Genomic DNA, 22,892 nt, shown 5'->3' with positions numbered 1-22,892 from the left:
TTATTCTTCTTATATTAATTTTCCAAATTCACAATTAGTTCTTGCCTTAGTGTGTATTTTTCTGATGTAATTTACTTGAACCCTTTACCTGCTAAATGGCTCCTGATTGCACAGGGTCCTCTGACATTATCATCATTCTTCTCTTTAACAAGACCACTTTGAACCTAAAAGAAGATTTTTATGGTGCTTTACAATTGATACAATACTTCTAACTACTTTATTTCATTTAATCTCAGACTAACATTTATGGCAGGGTAAGGGGACTACATTTTTTAAAAATATACTTCAAAAGATTTTGGGAGATTTCAAAGTAAAAAAAAACCTCATATAGGGTTCATGGAGATGACTTAAAAGGTTGGAGGTCATGTCTTAGATGAGCAAGGTCTGACTTTAATTTTTGGCATCAAAAGTTTCTGAAAGGGCAGAATGATAGTGTTAGGGAATTCCATCAAAGAATTGAAATTACAGTCAAAGTGAGTGGAAGAAAAAGACATTCATTCTCACAGATCAGGTAGTACTGGCAACTATTTGTCTTCAGCAAAGAATCCACAGTTTTTTTCTTTTTTTAAATTTTCTTCTTTTTAATTTTATTTAAACACCTTGATTACATACATGATTGTGTTTGGGTTTCAGTCATGTAAAGAACACCACCCATCACCAGTGCAACATTCCCATCACCAATGTCCCAAATCTCCCTCCTCCCCACCTGACCCCCGCCTGTACTCTAGACAGGCTTTCCATTTCCCTCCTACATTCTCATTATTAGGACAGTTCAAAATGTAGTTATTTCTCTAACTAAACTCATCACTCTTTGTGGTGAGCTTCCTGAGGTGAGCTGTAAATTCCAGCTCTTTTCTCTTTTGTGTCTGAAAATTATTATTGCAAGAATGTCTTTCATTTTTCTTAAAACCCATAGGGCCTGGAGAGATAGCACAGCGGCAGTTGCCTTGCAAGCAGCCGATCCAGGTCCTAAGGTGGTTGGTTCTAATCCCGGTGTCCCATATGGTCCCCCGTGCCTGCCAGGAGCTATTTCTGAGCAGACAGCCAGGAGTAACCCCTGAGCACCGCCGGGTATGGCCCCAAAACCAAAAAACAACGATGAGATACCACCTCACACCACAGAGAATGGCACACATCATAAAGAATGAGAATAAACAGTGCTGGCGGGGATGTGGAGAGAAAGGAACTATTATCCCCTGCTGGTGGGAATGCCGTCTAGTTCAACCTTTATGGAAAGCGATATGGAGATTCCTCCAAAAACTGGAAATCGAGCTCCCATATGATCCAGCTATACCACTCCTAGGAATATACCCTAGGAACACAAAAATGCAATACAGTTTTTAATCATTCTAATAATCAAGCAAGCAAGTATTATTGCATAAACTAAGTTACAGTTGAAGCTGTTGTGGCTGGCCTTAAGAAACAAAAAGTTCTGTACATCAAATGTACAGCAGATAAGCTCTTGCTTATCTTTTATCCCATATGGTCCTCTGACATCACCTGGAGTGAGTTTTGAGTGCAGAACCAGGAGTAAATCTCTGAACACTGGTAAATGCAACCAAACAATCAAAACATATAAGCAAACAAAAATGTTCTGTACTAATCTATTTAGATGGAGCTGATCTGATCAAGTGACTTGGGCTCCTCCATGCTCATAAATCATTGTCAGCTCATTTTCATTATACAGTTTTTCCTCAGTTCCCTTAAAAATAGGTTTGGCTGCTTGCTTTGCAATTCATCTTACCTGTATCTATTATCAATAACCAACTATGATTCCCAGAACCTGCCAGGGGTGATTCCTAAGCACAAAGCCTGGAATAAACCATTAGCATCAGTGGGTGTGGCCCCAAACTAAAACAAACAAACAAAACAGTTCCTGAGCTTGGAGGAACTTATCAAGCAACTTAAGTCCAATAACACACTTCAGATCTATATCACATAGTTGAATATCACCAAGAGTGGCCAAAGCCTTGAGCACTACTGGATGAAGTACTAAGAGGAAAAACATCAAATGCCATATAGATTGAAGAGATAGTATAAGAGTTAAGGCACATGCCTGGGCTATGTTTTGATTTTCTGCATCACCTGGTCCCCCAGACACTCCCCAGACATGAACATGGGCAATCCTAGATGTTCCAAGCACTACCAAAATAACAAGTAATGCCCAGTATTACCAGGATAATTAGTAATTCTTGCCATTACAGACCCAGAGCAGTATTACATTCTTGGTCCATCACATTGAACCAGCAGCCTATTGGCCAAAAAACTACTCATTGGAGGGTCCTTGACAATTGAACCTACTCAGTGGGGGGACTACTTCCTAAAGTTAGCATATAACACACTGTTGCCATAAATATAAATAATTCTGAAAAATTAAAACTCTTCTGCAAGAATAGTATGAGTATGACACTTAAAATCATTAAAGGGTCATATTTAAAAGAGAAAATCAAAAAAATAGTCGATTACTAATATTTAGTTTATGCTAGATGTCTTCTAACTGGAATGTGGATCTTTTCCAAGAAGTAATTAGTAGGTTCATGAATAGTGCTATGAAAAGAATTATCCAATTATAAGTTTCCATATGTTATTAACTAAAATTAATTTATCAGATAATTTACATTTAAAGTCTTCTTACTTCTTTTATAATTATACTTCATCCTTTTAATAAAAGAGATGCATGTTAAATTGATAAGAACAAATACTACACTAGATCTTAGTCAAAAGGATAAGAAAGGAACTCTCATGCACTACTGGTGAGAATACTGCTTGTTTCAACCCCTATGGAAAACAGTATGGAGGGTCTCAGTAAACTCAAAATTGAGCTGCCATACGACCCAACCCAGCAGTCCTACTTTTGGGTATCTATTTCAAGGACAGAAAACATTAATCTGAAAATATGTATGTGCATCACTATTCATTGAAGCACTCAGTATTCAGACTTAAAATTAATTTAGATATTCAATAGCAGAGTTGATAATGAAGATGTGGTACATATATAATGAAATATTATGTAGCTGTAAGGAAATCATGTCATGCAATCATGCAATTTGCTGCAAGATGAATAGATTTGGAAGATATTAAATTAAGTGGTCAGTCAGAAAATAAAGGATAACTACAGAATATATCACTTATATGTGGCATTTAGAATAACTATGAATAAATGCAGTGGTTTAAATGGGAGTTGTCTTGAACACCCTTGGCCCCAGAGTATAGCAAGGAGAAGGATAAAAACTAGTGGAAAAGAAGAAACACAAATATGAAAAAATGGGGGCCAGAGACCAAGTGGTCTCCAGTGTGCTGGTGGTGTTAAAAAAAAAGGACAGAACTAAATATCCAAGTCAGAGTCAACAACAATGGAATCATGAGACCCAAACTTTAGTTATCTTAACTTAAATTTGGCGTGCCATACTGACTTACTTGGGATCAGCAGGCATGACATAGAGTGCACTTGAGGAACATTGGTGGAGAGAGGTGGACAACAGTGGTGGAAATGGCTCTGATGTCTGAAACCCAATCATGAAGGACTTTGTAAATCACAATGGGTTCAATAAAATAAATAAAATTAAATTAAAGCATATCGTTTATATATTGCTAGTCAAACAGGATACATTGAAATGTGATAGAAGAGTCTCTGAGTCTTTTATAATATAAGTACAGTTTAAATTTTTTAAAATATTGGGAAAGTATATGAATTACATAAAAATAAAAAATCTTTTACAAATCCTATAATTCCCAATTCTCTTTTTAACAGAATGAAGAAACTCCTTTTGGGGCTGTTGGCTCATTATTATAAAAATATTTTAATAATAAATCACTGAAGTACAATAACTTGGAAAGTGTTATATAATTATGTGCCAGACAATTTAATAAAATTCCTTCCAATTTATGTTTATTTTTATGTGCATGATATTTTTTAGCACTTCCATCTGTAAAAACAAAAATAGAAATGGAATCAATACAGAATCCAGGCTGAGTCTAGAAACATTTATTTAAATATACATAAATTGCATGAGATATGTTTCCAATAATTAGTCTAAAATTATTTACATTTTAAATTGGGGTCAAAAAGATAGTACAGATGGTAAGGTTTTTGTCTACCATGCAACCAACCAAGGCTCTATCCCTGGGATGGTAAATAGTTTTGGGGTATTCCCAGGAATTATCTCTGAGCACAGAGGTAAGAGTAAGTCTGGGAACTGTTGGATGTGGCTCAAAGAAAACAAACACATGAAAAATTAATAAAACACCCAAAATTAAATTAAATTAATGTACTATATATTTATGTCAGCTCATATTTTGTCAATTTTAATAAATTATTATAATTATAATCCAGCACAAAATATTGTTTAAACAGAACTTTCAGAAACAAATGTATACATTTTTGTTACAAAAAATAGACTTATAATATTGTTATGAAAATAAGTTTCTAATAATTTGTCAGAATAACATGACATAACTTTCTCTTAAAATGATTTTGTTCATGTTTTGTAATGAATAATGGTAGCTATCTAGTCATTAATTAAAGTGTTTTTGAAATTTAATAATATCATTAATAACCAAAATGTATTTCTTCCTAGGAAAAAAGATCGCTTGCAAATATTTACATTTATGACAAAATTTTAAATGTCAATTTAAAATGTGTTAAGGGACACACATTTTCGAAATTCTCTTAGGGCATAAATGGAAAATATTAAAAGAAGGCTTCTGATTTTCACTGTAAGACATTGTTAGATTGAAAATCTTTAAGTGTATCTTTCTTTTCTCTCTACCAGTGGATGGTAGAGTTTCTCTTCCCCCTCAGAGCCCACACACTTCCTTTTTAATTGCTTCAGGAGAATTACTGTGTAGAAAGGGTCAAGCAGAAAACAATGAACTATGTGGCTAGTTGCCTCGGAGCAATTAACAAGGCTCAGAGTCCCCTTGACCCCTTCAGTCCTACCTCTTCCCTACTAGCCGGTTAACTTGTTTTTGCACAAGAGCTACTTGATACACAAGCATACATTTTCTGCTTCAGTAAAATTGCAAGTCACCATGTGTCATGGTTCAACATGGTCACTTGCACAGGGTTGACACCATGAACATTAAATGTGTGAATATATACTATGGGCCTATTGAAATTCCCCATTGACAGATGAAGAAACTGATATTGTGACAGACTAAATGAGCTGCTCAGATTTACACAGCTGGTGAAAGATAGAGCCAGGTCCCAAGTGAAGAACTGGAATTTATATTTAGTACACACACAGACACACATATGTCCTATTTGTGTATGTCTGAATATAGATATGCTTTTATAAGTCCAGGCTCATATTAGACAAGTGGGGATATTATGCTAGCAGACTTTACCTCACAAACTATAGTGTCTAACAACAGAGAAGAAGCCTTTAAAATGAGTTTTCTTTTGCTCATTTAGGTTGAGATATTAGAAAATGTACAATGTATCTATCATCTGTCATTCCCAAACTTTTATTAGTTTTTTTTAATTTGACTTTTAATATATTTTGTGACCTTTTATAAAGCAATATTATAATGTACCATTTTATAAGTTTTCGGTTTGGAACATTATAAATGAACATCTATACTTTATTCACTTTATTGAATTCACATAGATTGGAAAGAAATATACAAGTAAGGAACAAAAAGATGCTATTAAAGTGGAACTTTTTATGATGTGAATGCAAAACAAATTATAGGTCTCCAGAAAGCCAGCCTTTGTTGAGAAGAGAAGAGTCATTTTCTTTATTCTTTCACAGAAAACAACCTGCTCTGACCCTAAGAGGAGGGCTGACTGCTCTAGAATATCAGAAGAGGTTACTCTAACCAGGAATATTGTCATTCTATGGTCTGCAGTGGCACTAGTATCTTACTTGGAAGAAGAAATCAACAATGAGCTAAAAGCATAAATAAATAGCCTCCCCCGCAAACCACAAATGTACAAGTACATCTACTGGTGAACAAGCATTAGCTTATCTGGGACACTTTCTGAAATGCTCTGGGACACATTCTGAAAAAAAAAATTAATGTTCTAATCTTTTAATCTGAACAGCATGCTAAAAATAATTTTTGTATTAGTAGCCCTGTTAGGTTCTTTTTTTTCAGATATTTGCAGTTTCTGATATTTATCATATTATATGTATAGATAGATGTACTTGTAGACATCCTCATAGATGCATACGTTTAATGCATATTTATTCCATTAACTGTATCTATTTATTTGTTTGTATATACTGGTTTATATACAAATACAATTTAGTAAACTGAGAACACAGCTAATATCAATTATCATTTTACTGTTATCTTCATCAGTAGATGACTTTCATTATAGTTATTTACTATGCAGTTAATGTATTAGGAATTACAAGATGCAATGTCATATTTAACAATACAATAAAAAATAACAAAGAAGTGAAAGATGTATCAATAGTTTTCTTAATTCTTTGAGTTATCATTCATTAACTTTTAGCAACAAACCTTTATTATTGTCTCATATACTCAATGTTGCTATACCAGTCCCAGCACTAGAAAGCCTGGACTATTCCATCATTATCCCAAGATCTATCTATCTGCCTTAGCTCCAGGACAAAGCCACAATCTAACCCGCAGTGAATGAGAAATCTGATTCTTGCCAGCATTTATATTTCTGGACTTTTGATAATATTGCCGACATGAGGTGATACATGAGTGTTGTTTTAATATGTACTTCCCTGATAATCGATAGTGATAAATAACTTGTTCATCTTAGTGTTGACCATTTCAAAGTCACTTCTGAAGAACCCTTTAGTCATCTCTTCTCTCATTTTTTTCTGTTCAAATTTAAGTGCCATATATATCTTTGATATCAGCCCATGTCTAATGTGTGATGTATTCATAGCTTCTGCCAATCAGTGGATGTCTTTGTATCTTAGATATAATTTCTTCACAGAGCATATGTTTAGTTTGGCATAGTACCATTTCCTTTAATTAAGGGGGTCCTATAGAGAAGATTCTTATGAGTCCAGGTGATGCCTTCCTTTCTGAAAGGAAAGGAAGTTTTACTGAATGCATTTATTTGAGTATAGTTCTTCTTCTTCTTCTTCTTCTTATTATTATTATTATTATTATTATTATTATTAGAGTCTAGCTATTATTATTTTTGTATATGCTATCCAGTTTCCCCAGTATCACTTGTAGAAAACACTATCATTGTTCTACTTAATGAAGCTAGCTGCTTTATTGTAAAATAATTTTGCGTACTTCATAAAGCCTATTCCTAGTTCTCAATTCTATTTATTTGATATGGGAGTCTGAATGGAGATTTAATTAGAATATTTTTGTATTAAAGATTAAAACCTGAAATTTAATGTCTTTCATCTTTTTTCTTAGGATTCTTAGGATTTCTCGGGATGTTCTTAGAATTTATAGTTTCATGTATCTTAGAAATATTTCTTCTATGTTCTTGAGAAAATGCCATGGAAATTTTGACTGGTATTGCATTGCATTTGTAAATCACTTTGGTCATTTTATGGTCATTTAAAAAAAATTCTTCCAACCTATGAATATTGGACATGCTTCCATTTTTTTCTCTTGATTTTATTTGTTTCAAAAGAGATTTGCTATTTTCACTAAGTGGATCTTTTGCTTCTTATGTTAAAATGATTCTAAGATATTTTGGACACAATTATAAGTGGAGAACCTAAAAAGTTATTTCTCTTTTATATTATTATTAGAATATATAAGTGCATCAGCATTCTGTGCATTTATTTTGTAGCCTGCTGCTTTAATAGTTTTCTGATGGTCAACCATGTGCATTTTTCCCTTAAGCATCTGTCATTCTACTGCTGAGCCCTTTTATTGTATTTTTCATTCAGTTACTATGTTTTAGTCAGTGATTTTTTAATTTTTCTCATACACTCACATTTCTTCTTGGAACTGCTGTTTTTCTTGATTCAGGGAACATTCTTGTCACTTTAAAGAATTCTTCAGAGTATTTAGAGAACTGATGTGTCCTTTGCAGTCCTTCTCAGTCTTTTGTTTTTATACAGGGCAACTCCTTTTCTTCATTATGTTTTGTTCTGTATGAAGACTCATTATGAAGGGTTGGTCTTGTGTGACCTAAATGGCAGTGTGTAGATCACAATCGTGAACTATCACAATTGTGAACTTGAGCTTGATTAAACTGGGAAAGTTAGGTAAAGTGCTTTAAGACTGTAGGTAAGGATGTTGCTTGCTTGTGGTAATTGGGTTCGTATATCTACTAAGCTAAAGTGTATTTCATTCTCAACTGATTGTAGGTTTTAGCTTCAGATATTTATAGCTCACTTCATAAAACTTTCTTTGAATTTTTTTCACTAAGGATTGAGTTCCAAAGGTGTTCATCAGCCATGTTTTGAGAAGTTACTAATATGATACCTGCTGATTGATTCTGACTCCTATTATGAACCATAGTGTCTTATTTTCTTTCCATGCTTTGGGCATAGGACTGTGGAATTGGGCTTCAGGTGTCTGACATAACCCATAGTTTCCCAGGATAAGATTTTATAACCTAGAAAATTCTTTCAGATATGTTATGTTGCATTGTTCATTTTAGTTGGTTCTCTTATTAAGGATGACCCTCTGTCTCCTCTCTAGCAACACTTATCTGTGGCATACTTATGGGAATTTCAGATGTGTTTCTGTGATTGATTTAACTTTTGGTATAGATTTTACAATAATCATAGAAATGTTCAAAATGTTTCTTTCTGTTTAGCTATTAGGACCACTTAAAGTAGTGCTAATGAATTTTTGTTAGGTAAACGCATTAATGTTGAATTGAGAGATTCCAATCACAATGCCTTAAATTCCATTATAAATCAGTATTTACTATTATACATTCTATTCTAATTAATTTAAATAGTCCTAATAAATCTACTTATAGTTTTTGATCAAGCTTACTAAAGAAGAATTTTGGCTCTTGATTTTGGGTCAGATTTATTCTTCCTATTTAGATTTCTTCCACATAGTCCTCAAATGCATAAAAATTGTATATATTTTTCAAATCACAAAAGGATTTTTCAATATTTTTGATGAAACCATGCTTGAATCCTTTAGTGTGGTTAATATGACATGATTTCTGTTCTTCTTTTCTAGGATCACTTCATTATGTTACAGCTATATTTGTCTAATTTTGTCTTGCACATTGTACTATAAATTATAATTTCGTATAGTCTTGTCTTGAACATTTGACTAAATTTCTTCAGAAAGTTTTATTACAGATCACCTTTGCTTCAATATTTTCAATATTTGACACATATCATAGTGTGGTAAAAGTATAATATTCTATTTAACTCTTTTAGCATGGTTCTTTATATTTGTACATTCAGTTAAGATTTTGGATCCAAAATCTAATTGTTTTCAATTTAACTACATATACCCTAAATCATATTATGAAACATTTATTTAAATACATTCTTGTTAATCCTTGGGTACAGTGGCTCTAAAGTTCCTCTTAGGAATTCTCAAATATGATTTTTTTAAAATCGTACATTTCTATATTTTTCTGTCTTCCCAAAAGTGGCTGAGAGTTAAATTTCCTCATCAATTGACTTTATCAGCAAACATTACTGCATTTTTAGACAAAGTGTTCAAATTACTTTGATATTGTTTAGATTAATCTTAGTTTGCATTAATACATATTTTGTGTATAGAGATTTTACAATGTTATTCTCTCAAATAGTTTTTCTTCATGAAAAAGTTAACTGTTGAAAAAAGGAAGTAACTGTTTATTTGTTTATGTATTTTGGGATGGCATCCAGCAATGTTCTGGAATTACTTCTGATTCAGTGCTCAAGGGTCACTCCTGAGACTGAGCATATGTAGTGCCAGAGGTCAAACATAGGTGTGCTTTAAAAAATTAAGCTGATTGAGACTTTTTAATCTGCCTAATGGGCCAGGAATCATATTCAGATACCATTTAGTACTGTTACCTAGAGAATATAATCATATATTAAAGCAATTATGCCTTCAGATGAAACTCTGTAGTGTTAATATAATCAATTTCAGAAATTGATATTTCATTTTCATTAACAATTATTCAAGTTATTTACAGCTCAAATATGCAAGTTGAGTCTGATATTATGGTTTATATAACATTTCATCTTGTTTCTTCCATATAAAATATAAAAATAGATTTTTATTAAGGATTTCAAGTAATCTCTGGTGCCATAGTAGTTCAGGAATAACCTTTTATTTATTTTTATATATAAAATCTATATTTAAGCACCATGATTACAAACAACTATAGTTGGGTTTCAATCATAAACAGAACACCTCCCTTCACCAGTTGTAATGTCTCCAGACTGTCATGTGAAGGAGACTAAGGTCTTTGCTATTTAAAAGATTTATGTGATCATAAATCTGTTCCATTGTTGTCATGATTTGAATAAATATATGTATTATAACTACATATCTAGCAACTTTTTCATTACTTATTTCCTCCATTTTCCTCAAAAGAAAGATATGTTATTTAGATTTATTTTGTTTAGGAAAATTGTAGTGGGTTTTTGTTGTTGTTGTTGTTTTTATGGTAGAACAAACTTTACTTAAGAATTGTCACCCCCAGGGCCGAAGCTGTTGTGCAGCAGTAAGGCGTTTGTCTTGCAAGAGTCTGACCTAGAACATACCACAGTTCGATCTCCCAGCATCCCACATGGTCCCCCAAGCGAGGAGCGATTTCTGAGTACATAACCAGGAGTAACTCTTAGCATTATCAGGTGTGGCCCCAAAATAAAATAAAATAAAGTAAAATAAAATAATCAAAGAAAAGAATTGCCACCCTCTAGTTTCTTTTCTCCTGCACAGTCTTTATTCCCAGGAGATGCCCAGTGCAGCGGACAGCAACGACACCCGCTTTCTGGCCAGCTGGGGCATCTCTGCAGATGGGAGAGGGTTTGCACTATGTTGGTGATTACCATCTCCAAAAGTATGTTTCACAGGGTTCGTGGTAACACATGGCAAACATGGCTAGCAATTCCTCTTTGCCTTATATTTGTGGTAGGCACAGCCAACTTTCAGTATGGGCTTGTCAATGTGGCCACCTCCAGCCACCAATCCAAACACAGCTCGGTTGGCTGAGGACACGTCCTTTCTTGGATCCCAAGGGCAGCTTCACCCGTGTCCTCTTAGTCTCGGGGTTGTGAGAGATGACAGTGGCGTAGTTTCCTGAGGCGTGGGCAAGCTTGCCTTGGTCACCAGACTTCTCCTCCAGGCAGCACAAGATGGTGCCCTTGAGCATGATGCCCACTGGGAGAACATTGCGAGGTTGAGCTTTGCCTTTGTGCCACAGTACACGAACTGGCTGGTGTGGATGCCCTTGGCTGCAATGAACAGTTCTTACCGTATCTTGAACTGATAAAAATCCGAAAGATCACCTGGGCCAAGGGTGCATCACGGCCGGGTCATGGATGATGTCCTTCATGATGCCTTTGATGTAGCCGGGGGCTCAGCAAAGTCCACAGCACACAGAACATGAAACACAGAACCGGCACCCTTCATCTGCCCACGGATTACACGGCCCATTGCACTGCCTCGTATGGAGCACAGCCAAAAGAGCTGTGGCATTTTTAATTTGGAAAAATCTTTTTAATAATTTTATTTCTTAATGTTATTTTTATGTATAATTTTGATCATACATTAAATTAATGTATCATTTTAATGTACAGAATATTTGAGAATTGATCAGTCATCAAAAGTAAAAGTAGAATTTAAGAACATAACCAAAAATGCTTGTATAAGGAGTACTTGTGTAGTAGTTCTGTAGTGCCAGCATCCATGATTAACTTTATAATATATATAGAAACGCAGCAGTACTCATTTCTCATTCTCACAGTTTAGTGTTATAAAATTCATAATGGGGTTTTATAAATCTTTATTTCACTAACTGAAGTAAGTTCTAATTTGACTTGAAAATTATTTTTAAACTGGGAAAAAATAAGTTAGCATATATGCCTCACAACTTTATAACAAAAATATTTGTATCTGATTAAGAGCATTTTTCTTAAAGTCATTGTTGCCATAAAACTATTAAGTCCTTCCTGGTAGAGTGTGTTCATCAATAAAACAATTATTTTTTAACTGGAGATGTAAACAAATTAGAGTCAGGTCATTTTCACGGGTCACACAACCACACAATCACACAATGCAGGAAGGACTCTCAGAGCTTACTCTGGGCTCTGCATTTAGGGATCACTAGTAGAGAAGCTGAGGGATCATCTGGGCTTCCAGAGATTGAATTTGTTAGGCTGCCTGCAAGCTAAGCACCCTGCCCACTGTATTATCTTTCTATTCACACACACTTTATATTGAAATATTTGGTTTTGTGTGTATATCTATATTGAAGAGAGATATATTTTTCATTCTTTAATTATTAAACTCGTGGTGTTTGCAACTACAAAGAAAAATTTTATCCTATAGTCAAATTTGTTCTGATTTTTACAACAGATATTTGTCATTTTTATGTTGAATTCCAAAGATTTTTTTAATTTGATTCATTTTGCGAACAATGCCCTATCACACTAGAGAAACCCAAGAGCATAAATATTTAATTTTTGGCATTTTAGAAAGTTTCTTCTCACTTAGTAGTCAGATCTTGAAAGAAATCTTCAAGGATTCAGAGGGATTTAGACATTATTCAGGGTGTGAATGTTAGGGAATAGAAAACAGTAGTGGATCATAAATGTCCCCAAGCCGTACTGTTGTCAGTGTGTCCTTGCTACACAGAGGTCCTGGCAACACTTTGGTTTTATCCCTGACTTGATAGCTTTTCTATAACTCTTGACTATTTCTTGACTGTAAACGCTCATGCTCATCTTCATAACTATTTGTATACATCTAATTCATTTTCTTTCACTATAATTAAAATTGAGTTCCATCACTTAGAATCCAGAGCTGAATTTTTTTTTTTTCAGAATAAGCAATATTAGTGGTGAGGCCACTACAGTGGCATGAAGACTTGAGAGTTTCTCAAGAATCGACTAGAAAATGCGTCAAAACATAATTTAAAGCACCCCAGAAGTGGAATGGATTGGGTTTTCATTCCAGGTCAACAGATAGTGGATCAAGGATATAAAAATAAATCAAAAGCAGACATGGTTACTAGGAGCTATATTTGGGTTACAAGGTGTGAAAGGAACCCTGGAATCACAGGCAGGCAACTTTCCTCCACCACTTACTTAGACTGTTGACCTTGTGTGAATTACTTTTTATCGCTAAACAATTTCCGCTTCATCTGTACACGGCAGATAATACCAGCTGCAGAACCTATTTCACAGGACCTTAGAAGAACAGAATATAAGGTAAGCAAATAAAGGACATGGTGAAAGTATTTTACTTTTGTTGTTACATTTATAGACTATAATGGATTAATATCAGGCACTTGACTTAGTTTCCAATTTATAATGACTTATGAGTATAATTCATAAATCCCTATTCCTTCCTGAACAAGTGATAGTCTTAAAATGATAAGAAAATGATAGTTTTTGCAGTTCATTGGGTCTGGGTTTGAAACTCGATTTTACAATTTATGGTTGTGTGGTCAGTGGAAAATTATTCAAATTCTCTGAGAATTATAATTTTACATAATAAAAGAGCACAAAATTTAAAATTGTTTTTAAGAATACTCCAAGATCAGTTGTTTTCATATATATTTTGCTCAGCATATTTAAAATATACATATAAATATGTGTATCTGTGTTAACTGTCATTTATTACCTTTGAAACATATAACATCTGTTAATCTCTCTGAAACTCAGTTTTCTCAAATATAGCTAATAGCAGTAATTATTCCATATATTTTCAGATTAAATGATTTAATGTAACAGAACATGGTCTGATAAGAATAAACTATAAATAAGTTATTTTTAGATATACCTTACACAGTACCTATTATTTAGCAAGTAATAGTTATTACTCTCTATACCAGTTTTTGCTATTTAAAGTTAAAAGGAAAATACCATTAATTCAAGGAGATAAAATTGGACATTACAAACTTTTAAAACATTACATTGATTTTCTGTTAATGGTAACTGACTTAAAATTCAAGAAATAAACTATTATTAGTTCATTTAATTTTGTAACTTACAAAAAGTGTTAAAACAATATCTTGCTAATTTTATTTAAATATATATTTTAATAGTATTAGTATTTATATCTCACACGTTTTGGTCTTATTGTTTCTTTAGTAAATTTTCCAGTTTTTACCTAATTTTTATAAGGGATAATTTGATTTGTAGTACTATCTTAGCACAGTTATGAATTTCTAAAAGTCAAGTACATTGCTAATAGCTATATTATCTATATTATCTATATTTAATATTGTTTTAATATATATCATAAAAATGTAATTGTTCTGAGGTTCTATTTAGCAATATATTCCTTTTATTTTGAAAAATCTTCTCTATTATAAAGATCAGATAAAATTTTGGATTCTATTTTCATTATAATAAGAATACTCATTAAAATGAATATGGCAAAAATATAAAATGGAAAGTTAAAATTATGAGCCTTCTAGGAGAGTTAATATTCTATATTCTATACACATATTATTTATATGTGTATATTTTTTGGGGGGTTGGGTCACACCCAGGGGCATTCAGGTTTCTCCTGGCTCTGTGCTCAGAAATCGCTCCAGGTAGGCATGAGTGCCATATGCAATGCTGGGATTCAAACCATTGTCTGTCCTGGATCAGCTGCATGCAAGGCAAATGCCCTATTGCTGTGCTCTCTCTGGCCCCAACATATTTTATATTTATAAAAGAAATCTCAATCATAACTACTAAAAACATCATTTTTATTTGATTTTATACTGCATTCATTTCCTCTGAACATAGTCTGTGGAATCTTGACAACTGAATGTACTAGCTATATTCTTCATAGCTAATTTTATTTATTTATTAGTTATACTTCCATGTGTTTCTCAATGTTATTATAAACTTTCTTTAAATAAAATGGTTTCTACCCAATTTTGCTGTTGTCTAGGCTTGTCCCTGTGAGCAGCAATCTCTCAATAATTGACAGCTTTAATATGAAGCATTGCTTTGAGACATATGATGTTAGATTACAATATAGGTAGCCTTATTATTTGAATTCAATTTTTAAAAATATGGTACACAATAATATTGGAAAGATGAAAACTCATATTTTAAAAGTGGAAAAATATGAATGCATATCAAGCTTATAAATAATTTCCCCCAAATCTGAAAGTTATGCCAATACATCTTAAATACTACACCAAGAATTTAATTTGTAATGCAAGATATAGATCATATCAAAGATATCAAAGATGAGTTATCTAAATTACTTAACATTTAATGAACTTAGTAGAGGGAATACTTTCATGTACTACAAATTATTAGCTTCAGTTGCATTTCCATACTATAGTGCAGCATATATACTATAATATAAATATATTAAAATCTATTAAATATAATAACAAATTAAAATAAGTATTTTCCCCCAGGGAAACACATGTTCTCTTGAACATAGTTTTCTTTATCTCTCTCGCTTTACATTTCTCTAAATTTCTTTCAGGAAAACTTATTATTTAAAAAAAAATAAAAAGAAAAATTATAGGAAAATTCAATGAAACTTTCAAACAATTAAAATTGTTGAAATTTGGGGCCAAAGAGATATTAGTACAGTGAATAGGATGCTTGCCTTTCATGTGGTTCTAGTACCACAAGTGATCCTCTGAGTTCTCCCTTCAGAGACTACAGATCACAGAGCCAGAAATAAGCCTTGAGCACTTCTTAGTGTGGTCCCAAAATATAAATAAAGAAATAAGGGGGCCGGGAAGGTGGCGCTAGAGGTAAGGTGTCTGCCTTGCAAGCACTAGCGTAGGACAGACCGCGGTTCAATCCCCCGGCGTCCCATATGGTTCCCCCAAGCCAGGGGCGATTTCTGAGCACATAGCCAGGAGTAACCCCTGAGCGTCAAATGGGTGTGGCCCAAAAACCAAAAACCAAAAAAAAAAAAAAAAAAAAAAAGAAAAAAAAGGGCCCGGAGAGATAGCAGAGCGGCGTTTACCTTGCAAGCAGCCGATCCAGGACCAAAGGTGGTTGGTTCGAATCCCAGTGTCCCATATGGTCCCCCATGCCTGCCAGGAGCTATTTCTGAGCAGACAGCCAGGAGTAACCCCTGAGCACAGCCAGGTGTAACCCAAAAACCAAAAGAAAAAAAAAGAAAGATATAGTTGTTATACTTATTTAAAGAGTGAAGTTTCATGCATGGTAATAAAATATGGAGATGATCATTGGCTAGTGTGCTCTTCAGGTGTCTGGAAGGAGCATGTCAATGAGATGGGAAAAGTTAATGGGAATAGTGTCAGTTCATCCTTTTCATTTTCAGAACGAGTGATCTTGATGCTTCTTGGAAATAGATAATAAAAAGGTAGATATAAAAATATCATCAGAAACTATATAGATGAAACTGTAAAACAGCTAAGTCTTGAAATTGGGAGATTTGTCTATAATCTTGTAGGCACAAGGGTGGAAAAGGGACTTCTCTAGTTAAAACTAGAAAACAAGGAAAATCTATAAAGGGAAGGATTCATACTTTTGAAAATCAGGAACTAACCTGATTCTGAGAGAAAGAAAAAAAAAAGGTATGATTTTGATGGCTGCATTGGCTTTATGACTCCCTCCTGTAATCAAGGCCTACAGCTAGAAAGAAAAAGAAGCAGAGTAGATGGGTTGAGCAAATTTGCAGTCCTTGGCAGACATTCAGGATGTGAATAAAGACAGTCACACCTTCTTTTCAATAATGCTAAAGAAGTTTCTGCATGGAGAGAGAACTTTAGAAATGAAACTGATTCTTTGGGAATTGCAGTTTGCAGAATAAAAATCATCACATAATAAAACAAGAGATGAAGCAATTAATGGATTAAGCAGAGGGTGTGATATTTTGAACTCTCACTAGATAAAACGCAAACACTTCACAATACATGTGCATTGGAAAGTCTGATCAAAGACTCTTTACAACAATTTGTGATACCTTTAAAGCAATCTTTAAAGATTCAACTTATCCAAGTTAACTTTACTGAAAATCAAAATATATTTATTGCTATTTAACAAAAATAATAAATTTAATAGCTAAATGCACAAAATTTACATTAGTAGACAAAACAAACTCTAGCCATGCAGAGAAAAGAAAAGAAACAAAAATACTATCAGTAGAAATAGTAAAATCAGAAGAAAAATACTACCAGAAGAAAAGTGAATCAATAGAAATAAAAAAATGTAATAGGAAGTAAACATGTTTGGCAAGGCAATTTTATAACTATGGTCTTTGTTTTGGAAAAAAAAGTAATGAAAAAATACAAAAATTATAAAGAACTAATCTGAAGAGAAGTAAAATGGAAAGAACAAACAGGATGAACAAAATGCATGATAAATTTATCAAAGTATGAATTACATGGAATTAGCAATACAACAAAGATCAATTGCAGCAAGAGAAATTAATAAATCTATATAGGCTTAGAATGTACATTATTCATATGTAGCAGAAAAATATAGTAAGACTGAGAAAGACCCCATGGAGAATACAGTTATTTGTGATCAAATATTAAACATTGAAACATAATTAAATTCTCTGAAAACATGAGGTAGATGCTTTAAAAAGCCCAAATAAAATTTCATAAATAAAACCACAAAAAGGTTTATCAAAATTCTGTGATGAAAACCAGAGATAAAGATAAAAATGTTTAACTGGAAGACAAAACAATACATAAAAATAGAAAAGTAATATTTTAGCAGGTTTTGATTTGATATTAGAAAATACAGGAAACTAATGCCTTTACGTCATTGAACAAGAATTTATTCAGTAAAATGAAAAAGGTCAACATAAAAGATCATACATAGCAATGGTATATCTCTCAAAAATATAGACAAAATAAAGATTCTTTTTGCAATCAAAGGATAAATATATTATAAACATACCTGAAATAAAATAAGTTTAAAAATAAGCTGGAACAAGAGATTGAACTAAATGGTCAAACTAAATGCTTTGCATGTAGAAAGCTCAGCTTTGATTTCTGGCATTGAATAGCCACTGAACACTTTGAGGGTTGAGTCTTGAGCATCTAGCAGGAGTAGAGCCTGAGCAGTGCCAGATATTGCCCAAAATAAACAAATTAAATCACATAATTATTTACTAACAATCATAAACATAATTCTAATAAAGCTATTTTTGACATATATTTCAGAGCAAGTTGAAATAGTTTGTGTCATTTAACAAATACAAATACAATTTTTCAATTCACTTGTTGAGCTGGACAGAATTTTCAGTATTTGAGATATAATATAAGAAAAAAATAGGTAAGCAAAACATTCTTCAAAAATTAGCTTTTATTGTAATCATGTAATAAATATATTATTAAAAACAAAAATTAGCTCATTAATAACATCAAGTATTATTCAGATAACATATTTAATGTGTAGTTAAAATAACTAACCATTTAAAAGGTATCAAATTAAAAGGATATATGTAATTACCATAGAATTAAAAGTAATTTTAAGATTTACACTTATGCTCAGAGACATATTTAATTAGGTTTTAATTGAGGGGGGCTAGGTGATATTGGGTCATGTATTCCAGTATTCAGTGGCTATTCTTGGCTTTGTTATTCTTGGCTCAGGGGACTTTATATGGTATTAGGAATAGAACAATGTCAGCTGCATACAAGCCAAGCACCTTATCTCATATACTATCTCCCCAGCTCACAAATGAAATTTAAATATTTACACATCAAAATTTATATTGTGGAACCAAAAATATGTCTCAGCAGTAAAATAAATGCTTTTGCATGTGTGATTATTTCGATTTGTATCTACTAATCCAGTACAACCTCCCCAAATAATTATATTTATTTTTATCACATATTAATGAAAAGTAGGTTGGTAAAAAATTTAGAGAAATGAAAATATAACAAAATTTTCTGAAGAAAGTAGATTGGAATTTTTACTTCAATGGGAGAAATGAACTGTGGAAAATTTTTCTGTGCAGGATGACTTGTTTCTGTTTTTAAATGGATAATGTTGGTAATTCTGTTTATCCTATTTTAGTTATTATGGTTAGGTCTTTATTTTTCTTACAATTTTGGCAGAAATGCTAAATTTGAAAAAATTAGATATTATATTTCTTGCAAATACATGCAACAACATGTATAAACTAATTTTAATTGTTGAAGTGAGTTATGGAAATATTGTTCCATAACTCTTTTTTGTCAGAAAAAAATTTAACAATGTTTATGTAAATTATATAAAATACATTTAAAAAGTTTAGCATATGATCATCTCAACAATATCTTTCAGTAAAAAAAAAATCCAAATTTCAGTCTTTTCTCATATCTGGTAGGGAAATAGCAGAAATCTTTTATTTCGTCTTTTTATACCATACAGTGATTTTTCAGTATATTTAGTATTCAATACATTTAATTTTTTTTCTTTTGGTTTTTGGTTTTTGGGTCACACCCAGTGATGCTCAGGGGTTACTCCTGGCTATGCACTCAGAAATTGCTCCTGACTTGAGGGACCATATGGAATGCAGGGGCATTGAACCATGGTCCATCCAAGGCTAGTGTGGGCAAGGCAGACACGCCTTACAGCTTTAGCCACTGCTCTGGCCCCCAACACATTTAAAATTTAACTTATGCTTAATTTTTATAGTTCTTATAAAGAAGTTGTTGGACAATATCAATTTCATGTTAACATGAGTTAAAGTAGAAAATCAAGAAATGAAGAGATGTTTGAATATTAAATAGCATAATATTCTTCCACTGATCCATTTGGAGTTTTTGCTGTTTTACAAAAGCCATCTTTAAAGATGGCTTATAAAGAAAATGTTAAGTACTGGAATGAAAATTAATGACAGAGAAAACAAGAAATTAATACATAGGTTTGATAAAACCAGAAGCTCATTTCTTAAAAGTATAAACATAATTGAAAACTTTTAGCTATTTCATAAATTGCCAATTTTTTTCTTGTCCATGGGGGTTCTTGAAGATATAGGTTGGTTGTCCAAGTTTTGTATTTTAATATTTTATCGTACTAGAATCCAAATACAGTCCTCAATATGGTAATGCCTTTACAAATTACTCCAATTTATTCAGCTTTCATTTGATTATGCCTACTGTCATGAGCTAATGCGTATGTCCACAAAGACTGTTGAAATAGGCAACTGCACACCATAGACTTTTGTCACAGGCCCTGTTCATTGACTAAGTTTTATACAATCTGGTTTTGTTTTTGTTTTTTTTAAGCCAGGCTATTTTACTATTAGACCACAAATTCCACATTGTCAGTTTGCTTCTAGGAAAGGAATCTGAATGCTTGAGACATGGTAAACAATATGCCATGGGATAGACTCCTCTTACAGAGCTCACTATCATATTGCTTAGTACCCTTGATGGGAAAAGTATGAGTGTTTTAAGAATGCTCTATGCACAAACTAATCCTGGAAGCTTTTATCTAGCAATTTATCTCCACCATCAATGGAATTGCCTAGATAATGGCACACTCCACCCCATATGCCAGCCTCTTTTTTTTTGCTTGTTTTGTTTTGTTTTGTTTTAAGAACTCTGACCTACAAATAGATCTCCATTGTGTGTGTGTGTGTGTGTGTGTGTGTGTGTGTACACGTAGTGGACTCCTCTACTCTTATCTAATATGTATTGTGCATAATCCCTGCCTTTTTTGTTTGTTTGTTTTAGACCACACCCTGGCTATGTACTCAGAAATCACTCTTGGCTTACGGGACCATATGGGAAGTGGAGATCTAACCGAGGTCCGTCCTGGGTCAGAGCATGCCAAGCAAAATCCCTAATCCTGCGCCACTGCTCTGGCCCCAATCCCTGCCCTTTTTATATATAGTTCTATTATATAATATTCTTCCTTCCCGCCCCCGTTTACCACCTTACAAATCCTTTTCTATCCTCTCACCCCCCAAACCTGATCCTCTATCTCCATCTATTTAACCCTCTTCACCCTCAATTCTTAACTCCTCCAGAATTGGAAACTTCAATCTACCCCAACAAGCTGCCAGCTAACTCCCAAAGTAAAAAGATACCCTCCCAGCCTGTTATTTATGTCTAGCCCCAGGAAGAACCAGCAGACACCGTTTCTGAAGACCCATTCTATGAGGCCCTCTTTCTTCCACCTCCTCTCACTGTAGACTTCTGCTTGCTACAAGTTTTGACTACCGAGAAACCCTCAGCTCTAGGATACTACCTGAGTCCCAACTTCTGTGAACAATTTCTCATACTCCACAAGACCACAGGATGGGATGAAACTGTCTGTGCTCTGGAATTCTACACCACACTATCTCAAAAGAATTAAAGGGGATTTCTATATTTCTTTTGTATGTTTTTGTAGATGCATTACCTTAATAGTTATAATTCTTAATGTCTATTTCCATATGTAAATGTAGCTTCCCCACCCCTGCTGCGGGTATGCTTAACAGAAAATTCTTGAAGAAAAGTAGTGGCTGGGTTATGAGCTCAGGTTAAAATCGGGTTATAGAGATTGTTTAGCTTGATGGGGCCAGCGTGGTGGTGCTAGAGGTAAGGTGTCTCTCTTGCAAGCGCTAGCCAAGGAAGGACCATGGTTCGATCCCCCGGTGTCCCATATGGTCCCCCCAAGCCAGGGGTAATTTCTGAGCGCTTAGCCAGGAGTAGCCCTTGAGCATCAAATGGGTGTGGCCCCCCCAAAAAAAAGCTTGTTATTTTTACCCCATATACACCAAGAGTATAACGTAGAATTGTTCCTTTTTTGCATGGGCACCCTAAAATGGGGAGATCTTACATATTAAGAGTTTGTATCTAATAGGGATAGGAAATCATAATTTTGGGTTTTTGTTTTGTTTGGTTTGGTTTTTGGTTTTTGGGCCACCCCAATGATGCTCAGGCTATTCACTCAGAAATCACTCCTGGCTCTGGAGACCATATGAGACTGAGAATCGAACCCAGGTTCATTATGGATCAGCTGCGTGCAAGGCAAACACCCTACCACTGTGCTATCACTCCAGCTCCAGGGATTCATAAATTTTATAGTTCAGGGCTGCCCTTTGCCCTTAAAATTTATCACAGAGAATTGACTTAAGCCTCAATGTATTGGACATCATCTAATCCCAAACCTCAGATCCCAACATTGATACCTGCACAGTTTACAAACGCCAGCATCAGGAATCAAACTTCCTCTGGGGAGGCCCGAATGCCTACCTGGCACCAACCTGCTCTGGAGTAGGTCAATAAGAGACCTAGATGATGAAGAAACAGCAACAACTTGATCTACTGACAGGTTGCCCTACCTCACCACCCAATGGTGAGATGAAATCCCAAAAAGCTCCCTCCTAGAATCTGCACAAGAGCCAAGATCTTTATCATAATTTTATTTCTTTGTTTTTGTTTTGGGGCCACACCCAGTGGCGCTCAGGGGTTACTCCTGGCTCTGTGCTGTTCAGAAGTCATACTTAGCAGGCTCCGGGGACCATATGGGATGCCGGGGATTGAATGGGGTTGGTCCAGAATTGGCTGCATTCAAGGCAAATGCCGTGGCCTTGTGCTATTGCTCTGGCTACAGAACCAGTATCTTTAAATACACAAGACTGACTACAACAGCCTCGACTAAGCAGAATTTTTCCAGGGACAAAAAGAAAGACTTTATCCTAGGCTTCATCCTAGGACCTGTGCAAAAACCAAGACCTCCTCTAACTACAGAAGACTGACTTTAACAACCTTGACTGAGCAGAACTTTATCTCGGATTATAGAAAGAGACATTGGGATTGGGCAAAGAACATGCCCAGAGCCTGTAGTTAGTCTTTTGACAGTATGCTTCGTGAGTGAAGACACCCTGTATCTCTTAGGCCAATGGAATTTCCTTTCTAATCC

At 34.0% G+C, this 22,892-nt stretch overlaps 1 pseudogene; it reads right to left on the bottom strand.

Moving 5' to 3' along the window:
- Positions 1-10,792: 10,792 nt before the first annotated feature.
- LOC126011461 (60S ribosomal protein L8-like) lies at positions 10,793-11,532 on the bottom strand (annotated as a pseudogene).
- Positions 11,533-22,892: the final 11,360 nt, after the last annotated feature.

This window comes from Suncus etruscus, chromosome 6 (assembly GCF_024139225.1).
Source record: "Suncus etruscus isolate mSunEtr1 chromosome 6, mSunEtr1.pri.cur, whole genome shotgun sequence".
NCBI lineage: Eukaryota > Metazoa > Chordata > Mammalia > Eulipotyphla > Soricidae > Suncus > Suncus etruscus.
The sequence above is the reverse complement of the archived record's forward strand: the minus strand, read 5'-3'. Positions and strand labels throughout refer to the sequence as shown.